The sequence below is a fragment of the Equus przewalskii genome, chromosome 22, assembly GCF_037783145.1.
Source record: "Equus przewalskii isolate Varuska chromosome 22, EquPr2, whole genome shotgun sequence".
NCBI classification, from domain to species: Eukaryota; Metazoa; Chordata; class Mammalia; order Perissodactyla; family Equidae; genus Equus; species Equus przewalskii.
The window spans coordinates 20,356,611-20,367,383 of NC_091852.1; the positions used below are offsets into that span (position 1 = coordinate 20,356,611).

General features: G+C 44.4%; 1 long non-coding RNA gene across 2 annotated transcripts; it reads left to right on the top strand.

Moving 5' to 3' along the window:
- The first annotated feature begins 4,349 nt into the window (after positions 1-4,349).
- LOC139078692 (uncharacterized) lies at positions 4,350-6,150 on the top strand. Of its 2 annotated transcripts, none has more exons than XR_011531717.1 (3): positions 4,350-4,813; positions 5,468-5,567; positions 5,673-6,150. It is a non-coding gene; the product is annotated as an uncharacterized lncRNA (long non-coding RNA). The 2 variants fall into 2 exon arrangements; XR_011531716.1 differs by having other exon boundaries at positions 4,422-4,813; positions 5,668-6,150.
- The last annotated feature ends 4,623 nt before the right edge of the window (positions 6,151-10,773 follow it).

A 10,773-nucleotide genomic window follows, 5' to 3' on the forward strand; every position in this document is an offset into this window, starting at 1 on the left:
TTAATAATTGGTGAAGCTGAGTAACAAGTATTTGGGAGTTCTTTACCCTTAATGCAACTTTTCTCTAAGTTTGAAATTCTTTCAAAATAAAAATAAAAAAATAACTTTCCAAAATACATAAAGAACTCATACAACTCAACAACAAAAAAACAAACAACTCAATAAAAAAATGGGCAGAGGATATGAGGAGACATTTTTTCAAAGATGATTTACAGATGGCCAACAGGCACATAAACAGATGTTCAACATCACTAATTATTAGGGAAATGCAAATCAAAACTACAATGAGATATCACCACACCCATCAGAACGGCTATTAAAAAATACAAGAAATAACAAGTGTTGAAGAGGATGTAGAGAAAAGGGACCCTCATATACTGCTGATGGGAATGCAAACTTGTGCAGCCACTATGGAAAGCAGTATGGAGATTTCTCAAAAAATCAAACAGAGAAATACCATCTTATCCAGCTATTCCACTTCTAGGTATTTATCCAAAGAACATGAAAACACTAATTTGAAAAGATATATGCACCCCTACGTTCATCACAGCGTTATTCACAATAGTCAAGACTCAGAAGCAACATAAGTGCCTATCAACGGATAAATGGAAAAGAAAGATGTGGTTTTATATATATATATATATCTCACTCAGCCATAAAAAAGACAAAATCGTGCCATTTGCATCAACAAGGATGAACCTTGAGGGTATTATGCTAAGTGAAATAAGTCAGACAGAGAAAGACAAATACCATATGATTTCACTCATATGTGGAAGACAAACAAAGAAATACATAGATACAGAGAACAGATTGGTGGTTACCAGAGGAGAAGAGGATTGGGGTAGGGTGAAAGGGGTAAAGGGGCACATATATATGGTGATGGATGGCAAGTAGACTTTTGGTGGTGAACAAGATGCAACCGACACAGAAGCCAAAAGAGAGTGACGTACATCTGAAATTTACACGATGGTATAAACCAATGTTACCTCAATAGAAAAAAAAATTATAACATGAAACAAAAACTATTCAACATATGGGGAAAAACAAAAGGAGGAAAACCAGTATGAATAAAGTCTCCTTGGGCACTTGTCTTGTGTTTGAGTCATGCTCAATATTTAACAGCCAATTTACTTTCTTCTTGACTCATCATTATCAATAGTAATAATAATTATCAATAGAAGACTTGTAGAGTCTGAACACACATGGATTTCTGAAGCAGACACTTGTATAAGTGGTTAGAACATGGGCTTTGGATCCTGACGGTCCTGATGTGATTCTTGAATCTGCCAGTTACCAGCTCTGTGAAGCTGGGAGTCATTTAACCCAAGGCTACCACGTGGTGCTCCAGGAGGTGTAATTTACACTGAAGACAAAGTGAATGATGCACAGTGCAAGGCTGTGGCCCTGATTCAACTATTCTGAACCTCGCTTTCCATATCTGAAGAATGAGGAAAATAATCATCCCAGGGTGGTTATGGAGATTAGATGACAAAGCTTGTAAAGAGCTTAGCTCAGTTGCCTGGTCCATAATAAGTGCTCGAGAAAAGGCAGCAGTATTGAAGATGGTAAAAATGATCACTACTGGGAACCATTGATTCTCCTGAAGGAGGAATGATCTCCATGGTCCCTTCCAGTTCCAATTCTATGATCTAGAGACTGTTCCATTTAACAAAAACAACATTGACTTGTCTTTTTTATTATTATAATTTTTCTCCTAAGAGACTTTGATGAAATGTCATAATGTTAGTTATTTAACTTATGCTAAAGAGAGAAGTTTGTGATTTTCCCACTCTACAAATAAAAATAGCATTTTCTTTGAAGTGGGTCACATGCAGGACCGTTTCTTAGAGATATCAAGACCCAGAACCTCACTGATATGCCTCTGCAGGCTTTATTCCTTCTAGGTCATAGTGCATTGGGAATTTTTAGGAAATAAACATTTAGTTAGTTATTTACCTGAAGAGCAAATAGGTTGTTGTTGGAAAAAGCCATGCTAGGCAGCAAACCCAATTGCCCAGATGAAAATAAAATCAGAGAAGAAGTTAGTAGACAAAAGAATGAAGTTCAGGATGAGGGTTGGGAAGAAGAGTCCAGAACTCCATCTTTGAGTGACAGATGTACACTAGCATTATATTTCCAGCCCAAAAGACCCCTGAGAGGAGACTAGATTGCCGTCAGGGAACTACGTGGCCTAGACTCATCAAAAAGGTTTTAGAGGCCTCAGGGAAGAGACAGTTTTCTACTGGAGAAGAAAAGGAGGAGAAATCAGAACTGTTCTGGTCCCAGCTACATCTCCGGGTATCTCTGAGGACTTGGTAAATCACTTAACCTTCTCATCTCATTTATAAAATGAAGGCGCTGGATTATAGCAGGGGTTTCTCAAATTATTTTTAAGCCATGAAGTCCTTTGTTGAAATGAGTTTTATGGGAATCCTGATGAAAATCAGATAAAGGTAGAGGTGCTCTGGGGAAATTGGGTAGGTGAGTCCAGAGGTGACTATGCTCACCTCTTACCTCTGGTAGCAGTGGAAGGAAATTGGAGAGAATGCAGGGATTCCTCAAAACAGATTGAAAACCTGTGAACTGAATGAGGTGCCTTCCAACTCCACTTCACCTCCTAGCTTTGATCTATTTCCTCAGAGGAATGACCATATTTGACACATAATTACGTAAAGCTTTCATCCTCAAACTCCTTCATGGTTTCCTTTATCTTCTGACAGTTCCACATGGAAGCCATTATCTAGCTAGCTCTGTTCATGGGCAAATTGTAAATCTATTTGCCCAAGGCTTTTGAGAAAGATGATGTCAGGGCCAAGATTTAAAGGCAGCAAGCCTTGCCTCCGGTTCACAGACAGAAATAAGAGACTAGTTTTAATGCTTGTTCCAACTGTGGGTACTGTAATTCATGCTGATTTTACTTAATTCACAGTTTTCCATTCAATCCTAACCTTCCAAATAACTGGGTTTCTAGCACCAGTTGCCATGTATGGTGAATCAGTCATGAAAAACTTCATACAATTCTATTTATTAGCTGTTGAGAAGTTACTGAAAAGCTTAGAGGGAAAGCAGATGGCTTAAAAAAATATTCTTTCCTGGTGAATTTGGGGTATTTTCCTATGAGAAATTACAGATCATTGTTTTCTGTTACACCTTTAGTCAGACAGATGGCACAAGACGGAGAACAAGAATTCCAGAGAGTTTCCATGGTAATTGCTGGAGTCTTGGCCTGTTTGTAATGATGTGTAGTGCAGTATCTAGGGCAAAGGTGGAATTGCTCGTTCTGTAACACCCACTCATCTTAAGCTATTCAGATGGCAGGTGTTGAGACCCCATTGTCTAAAACGCAATCTCTTAGTTATTGTGGGGAGGAATGTCAAAGACAACTACTAATTGGCTTTTCTTTTTAGAAGTTTACAGTATTGAGTGAAATACATGTGAACCCTCATTGCAAATTTACTAATTTTCAAATGGTGAAACTCATGTGACCTGAAGTAGAAAAAGAGCGGAGGGGCTAAGATGATACTGTTATCCAGCTCTATGACCTTGGGCACACAACCTAATCTCTCTGAGCCATCAGTTTCCTCATCTGTAAAATAGAGGATGCTGTATCCACCTGTTGGGGCCACCTCGCAGAGATAAGATGGACTCCTGCCTGCAAATTTGGTTTGAATGTTAAGACTGATGATGCCACACAGACACCAAGAAGGCTTGAAAAGGCTTATAACTCATAGAATGAGGCTTTCTGGGAGAGAGCAAGGTGGGTTCCCAAGCAGGTCCAAGGATGGCTCAGGGTTTCAGGGAAAGGAGACTGGCTTTGGGGTTTATGGTAGTGAGGGGCTGGGATGGGGGTGCCCCCTTCCAGCTGGGGTTTCTATGGTTTGAACTTCCCACCGGTGCCAAAGGAGGGAACACCTGGGCTTTTTTATAAGCTTGTGGGGCAGAAGGACAAGAGGCCTGGTAGGGCTTGAAAGGTGTCAGAAGCTACGCATCAGACCTGGGGTCAGATTCTCTATTTACTAGTGTAGAGGGTTGTTGTGAGGGTTAAATGAGATTGCCCCCAAACAGCCTTTAACACAGGGGCCAGCAAACAGTAAATACTCAGTAAATGTTACCTTTTGAAATAAACTTTGTTTCTTAAAACAATCACTTTTTAAAACTCACCCCAAAAATGCAAGAAACACCACCTGCTTTTTCCTTGTTCCCGTTCTTTATACTAGATGCATTTTTAAAAGACTTCAACTTAATCTCTACGTGTGAAGAAACAATTACCAGCAGTCCTCCAGCAACAAAAAGGCTGTGTTCTAAGCATTCTGTTTTAAATCGATTGTCACTTGGAACGCATTTTTCCGTGGAAACAGTGTTATAAATAGAGTGAGGTTCCCAGAGGGATGCTCAAATTCTTCCTAAACTGTCATATAGCTGAAACAGTCCTGGATAGAACAGGGAACTCTGAATCCTAGAACAGTACTCGGGCCTCTTGGAATCCCGAGCTCTTTCAGCTCAGGGCAACCCTGGGTGAGGCTGGACCCAAGACTTTTGGAAACCTTGGTGAGGAGGAGCTGGCTGAATTGGAGCTCAATGGAGCATGGTGTGGCTGATGGGGGCCATATGCAATTATGACTGTACTTCCAGACAACCTCTACGTCAGACCCCAATGGAATTGTCTTGTTGGGCTTTGGGGGCTGTCCCTCATCTCTGTGGGTAGGGTAATACTTGCCCTGAAGGGAAGAGATGCTTCAACTCTCAGCCATCCTAAGGAGGAGCCAATCCAGGAGCACGACACGAGCACTCCAGTGGTGGACCCTAGCCTAGGGTGAAGAAAAACATGGTCCTTTTTCTCTGGAGCTGATTCTGAGTTGTGGGGAGGCTTCAAGTGGGTGGTTGGGCAGAACTATCTCTGGGCACATGAACAGGCCAGAACCAAGTAGTGAGCCAGCTCAGGAATCAACCCTAAAATGAGTGTGAGCGCGTGCCAGAGAGAGAAGGTATGCTCTGCATTCTCTCTCACCCATATCTCCAAGTGTAATGGATGGCTTGGTTCTTCAGGCCTGTAGGGAAATATGAAGGTGAGACCAGGTAGAAGAGATATCAGCATCAACGTAAAGGAAGATGATGTGGGGGTAGAAGATGGCGACCTTCGGAAGGGAAGAACAGTCTGGGGACCACTGAGCAGGCAAAGGACAGCTCGCACAGATTTGCAGAAGAGAGTGAGATCAGTCCATTACATAGCACCTGCTATATGTCAGAGACTGTTCTAAGCACTTTGTCTTTATTAACACATTCAAACCTCCTAATCACCCTATAATGCACTATTATCCCATTTTACAGATGGGCAAACTGAGGCATCGGGAGGTTAAATAACTTGCTCAGTATCAGACAGCTAATAAGTGGCAGTGCCAGAAACTGAACTAGGCAGCTTGGCTCCCGAGGCTGGGCCCTTAACCACTGTTCTTTACTCTCCCTCCAGAGCAGCACTCACCAGGCGCAGCCCGAGAAATATGTGGAAAGGTGTGCACGACAAAAGGCCAGATCTCCTGATAGGAAGCAGGATGGAGGCTGGCACAACTGTGAGTGCAAGTGGCTTTATGCTCTGGCGTGGTCTAGGATGGACATGCTACTCATCTGTATGCCTGTTCACATTCTGAATTCATTTGTCTCTTCTTTCAGTACAGATGCATCAGATATTGATGGATGCCAGAGATCTGTTTACAGATAAGCAAGATTTGGTACCTGCCCTCAAAATAATCCTGAGCAGTCTTTGTATGCCTTTCCTTTTGTGTCCTTTCAGATCCTTATACCTCAAATATCATGGAGTATGCTCTTTACTTTCTATGTTGAGAACTTAATTGTTGCTTTGACTACCAAATAGCTCACACCCGAGAGCCCTGGTAAGCTTCATTTCAGCCTCCAGGCCAACATCCCATACCAGCCTTCACCCTCCAAAATGACATGGCGGGTTGTTGAAAGTTAATTCCTCCTGGAACTCTGTGATAACACTAAAATATGTCCCAGAAGCTCTTTTAAAGGTTCACTTCTACGCATAGATTTCACTATGTATTTACAGACACTTGCGTGTTTTCGAAGACGTCATTAAAGTTTTCCCTCCTCATAATTATGCCCCATGTGAATAAAATATGTGCTCTGAAAGTCTCTGGACTTCTTGCTAAGCTTTGTACTTGGTAAATGATTATTCAAGCAGTCTCCATAATTTGACTACTGTTCTCAATTTCCCGTGGGTATGAGGAGGAGAGGTGGCTGGGGAAGAGTGTTAAAAATAAAGCAATAGAGTAATAAACACAATTCTAATATTAAAAATGAAAAAAATGCGTGCTAATGACCATAAATCACAGTAAGATTTCCCCCAAACTCCGCAATTTTACGGACCAATGTGAAACTAGGTATAGCTTTTACCAATGAATCTATGTTTAAAAGTTAGATTGACCCTCATTGTCATTGCATTACCAGCCTGCTTTCCTCAGGTGACACACAAGAACCAAGAACCAAATGACCATCTTCTCTAAACGTCACACATTTGCTTAATAATAACGCTCTCTAGCATTTGTATAGTGCTTACTGTGTCCCAGTTACCACTTTATGCCCTCGACACAGGGTAGCACATTTAACCCTCACAACAACCTTGGGAGCTAAGTACTATTCTTGTCCTGGGGAAACTGAGGCACGGAGACCCACATTATACAAAGTCATCCCTTCATGCTATTTGCTACAGCCACATACTACCTCTGCTATTAGGTATTGAATTATTTTTTTAACTTGAGGTAGTTTTCTTTTTAAACTTAAGTTTATTTCAAAAGGAATCTTCATGTCTCTAACTCCAAATGGAAAGTCAGTGTCACTTGCCGTAAATAGGGGGTAACTATGAAAATGGGTACAACAAATGCAAAACAATGTTATTAACTTCTAGCTTGATTGTCTTGCTAGCCAAAGTCACAGATTTGCTCTCTCTTTCTGAGGAGGAAGGGGGGAGTGGAGAGAAGCAAGTGCCATAGAGGTGTTAAAAATATATTCAAGCCAAAATATAGAGACAAAACAAAACAAATAAAAATAAAATTTAAAATACCTATTAATGCCAGAGTGAGACTTTCTCCTTGATATAGTCATAATGAATGAAAGACTTATCAACAATTTTCTTATTGTGTGCTCTGGATTCCAAATCCGATTTTGTCCCTTCCTCGCCCTGTGTCACTTCACTGTCCTGAGCCACAGTTTTCCATCTGAAAATGAGAACAACCTCAGACACAACATATACACGCAGCCTGGTACACAGTAGGTACCAAAAAATCATTATCATCTGTGGTCACTTCTTGGGTCAAAGACACGCCACATGTCTTCATCCTGTGCTTGATATAAAGCACAGACAGGAGCTCTCTCGCATCTTCTTGCTTCAGTGGGGCAGAGCCAGGCTAGGGGTGGGGTGAGTGTGACAATTCACATGCAGCGGTGACAAGGTAGTGATGTCTGGAGGGCTGTTGATCCCAGGAAATTGCTCCTCTGCTTGGGTCCTAAGTAGGTGGTAAGGAGAGACAGGAAACTTCAAATTTAAATATCTTAAAACTGTGGGAAAACAAAGGAAATCACAGAATCCAGTCCTCCTCAGGTCATAGGTCAGGACTCTGAGCCTTTAGGCGCAGGACCCTGAGTGTGGCCGACTAGCAGTGAGAGTCAGCCAGACAGGCCCCTCCAACCACACTGTGCTCTTCTGGTGCTCCATCAGCCTCCTTCTCCTGAAAGGGCCAGCTCCAGGCTCTGAGAGTTGGAAGGCCCTGAAGACATAAAACCCCTATTTCCATGCTCTAAGCCTCAGGATCTTAATTTCCAAAACGATCGTTGGCTTCAATGCTATCTACTAATTCGCTAAAACGTTTGTGGCCTTTCTTAGAAAACCAGAAAAATGTGACTTTCTTGCCAAGCTCTGATTACATCAATTCTCTAAAAAAACAAACCCGTACTAAGGGGAAATAGTTCTACTCAGGGCTCTGGTCTGTCTCAAGGGAATTTTGATTCCCTTCAGACAGCACTTGCTAGGCTGCATGCTGTGGAAAAGGGCCTGGCCTTTCCAGCCTCCTCTCCCGAGGAGAAAGATAACGATGGGAAAACAAAACAGGAGCTCAGGTGACAGGTTAAAACCCGCACTGAGGGGTGCAACTAAGCTGCAGATAAATCAAGAATGGGAAGCCCCAGACTTTTCTCAGCAAGAGGGGCCAGGGGGCGGGGGGGTACGTGCCTGTGGATTGGGCGAGAAGACCCGGGAGGAATTTAGTCCCAGGAGAAACAGCATCGTGAAGTGGTACCAGCTGTGAGTAAAGTGTTGGGCCCCAAACCCCATGCCCATGCTTATTCCGGGAATGCTTCTCAGAATACGATTTGGATAATTTTGGGGAAACAGTTTTTTCATACAAGTAGCAAACAAGGCCCACAAAGGGCTCAGCTGGGAGGGTGAGTGAGTGAGCCCCTGGCCGGGGAGGGATGGAGGGCACGGAACGCACCTGTCTCTTTTTGAAAAAGTAGCAGAGGTGCATCTCCTTAGTTGTTCCCAGGCAGGACCGTGGATGCAGAATTGCCAGGTCTGCTGGTTGTTAAGCTATTATCTACTTTCCTGTATTCTGCGGAGTGATGCTGGGGCCTCTCTCCTTTGTCAACCGCCTTCCTCTTAGGTACCGCCAGAAGGGGGCACTAGAGGGAGCCTGGAAGGCACGAGATGGGCACAAGGGACTTGCTCCCTCCTATTTGTCTGCTGGAACCACCTGCCTCACCGTGGCAATTACCTTCACCCCGCAGCAACAGCTGGTTTCGGATTCCAGCTTGCCTTCCCATTCCCAGAACCAGCTTGACTGTGCCCCCACAGAAGCACCAGCAGCTGCCAGGTGGCTCCCCGTCCTCAGAGGCCTCAGCTCCACAGACGCCCCTTCTTTGGGCGTCTGGGTCTTGATCACGCATTCATCCCCTTCATTCCTCAACCTAGCATGGAGGCTCCTTCCTGCACTTACTACATATGGGTTAGCTCAGTGTCCCCTGTTTTTACTTTTAGGCCTCAAGACGTGTTTGATGAATCCCCTCTATTAAATCTCTGAAATGCCCTGTGTGGGTTTTCTTTACTTGACTGGACTCTGACTGATCCATTAATTCTTCTGATTTTTTTTTTTTTTAAAGATTTTATTTTTTCCTTTTTCTCCCCAAAGCCCCCCGGTACATAGTTGTGTATTCTTCGTTGTGGGTTCTTCTAGTTGTGGCATGTGGGACGCTGCCTCAGCGTGGTCTGATGAGCAGTGCCATGTCCGCGCCCAGGATTCGAACCAACGAAACACTGGGCCGCCTGCAGCAGAGCGCGCGAACTTAACCACTCGGAAACGGGGCCAGCCCCTAATTCTTCTGATTTTAAGAGAAACCGAATATCTATTTTGTGGAATCACGCACTTTTTAGACATTGTGAAAAGAACAATATGTATATTGAAGACCAGACTCAGCCTTGTAGCAGATGCAGTGGAACTCCCCGAGGTGAGGGCTGAGGCACCCCTCTCCAGGCGCTGGGAACGTCACCCATGGGCGGCTCACACTGCAGCCAGCCCCGGATCTCCACTCCCCTGAAGGGAACCAGCTGATCCAAGAATAAGCCTCTTCTCAAGGGACAGCCTATGGCCAATGACTGGCTGAGCAGGGAAACAGAGGCCGGACCCCTAGCTTCCTTTTGGGACAGCTCCGGAGGGCCAGCAGCTCCAGAGCTCCCTGCAGGACTGGCTAAGGCCTCTGGGTTGCAACCCCTTTGTGAGTCATCTCGTCCCCTTGCCCAAAGCAGCCTTCTTCACTTCCTTACCAGGGAGCCCCCTAGAGCACCCCCCAATAACCCTGCATGCAGTCCTTCATCTCAGAGTCTGTTTCCAGGGGATCCAATCTAAGCCAAGCCTGCTTTAGTTTGGTGTATAGAGCGTTACACTCATACAGGAAGCATGGGAAGAAATAGAAAGACTGCCAACCTCGCCAAAAAATATTCACCTGGGGGCTGCCCGGTGGTGTAGTAGTAAAGTTCATGCACACCACTTCGGCGGCCCGGGGTTCACAGATTCCAGTCCTCGGCAGGGACCTATACACTGCTCATCAAGCCATCCTATGGTGGCATCCCACATACAAAATAGAGAAAGACTGGTACAGATGCTGGCCCAGCGACAATCTTCCTCAAGTGAAAAGAGGAGGATTGGCAACAGGTGTTAGCTCAGAGCCAATCTTTCTCACCGCCCCCCACCCCAACCCCAAAAAAATTCACCTGGAGGAGAGAGGAAAGAAATGAGAGTGAAAGAGTAAGAGCAAATTAAAGAGAGGGAGAATCACTGGGAGGGTATCCATGAAATACTAAGTGGAGGTGAAGCGAATGGTACCAGAAGCAAAGTGGTCATTAAGAGCATAGTGACTTCCCTGCTGCTTCTCCATGACCCACAGCAGATGTCATTCCCTAAGACCAAGAAGACATAGCAGCTGCCTCAGCCTTTTCTGTCTCCCCAAACCTGAAAGGACAGGGCAAGGGAAATAGCGCCAGGGACTTTATCTGAATGCAACTTGAACTTGCTCCATCAGCAGAGGCCTCCCTGTGGCTAATGGGGGAATGAGCACCTGTTCTGCCTTCACATCTGGCCAGTGGCATGGAATAGCAGCAAAACAGCCTGTGCTTCCTCCCTGATGATCAGTGCTGGGGCTCCAAGTGATGGAGATGCTGACAGAGTCCCAGCTCACGGGGGCAGCGGAAGGAGGATGCCAGACTTCAGC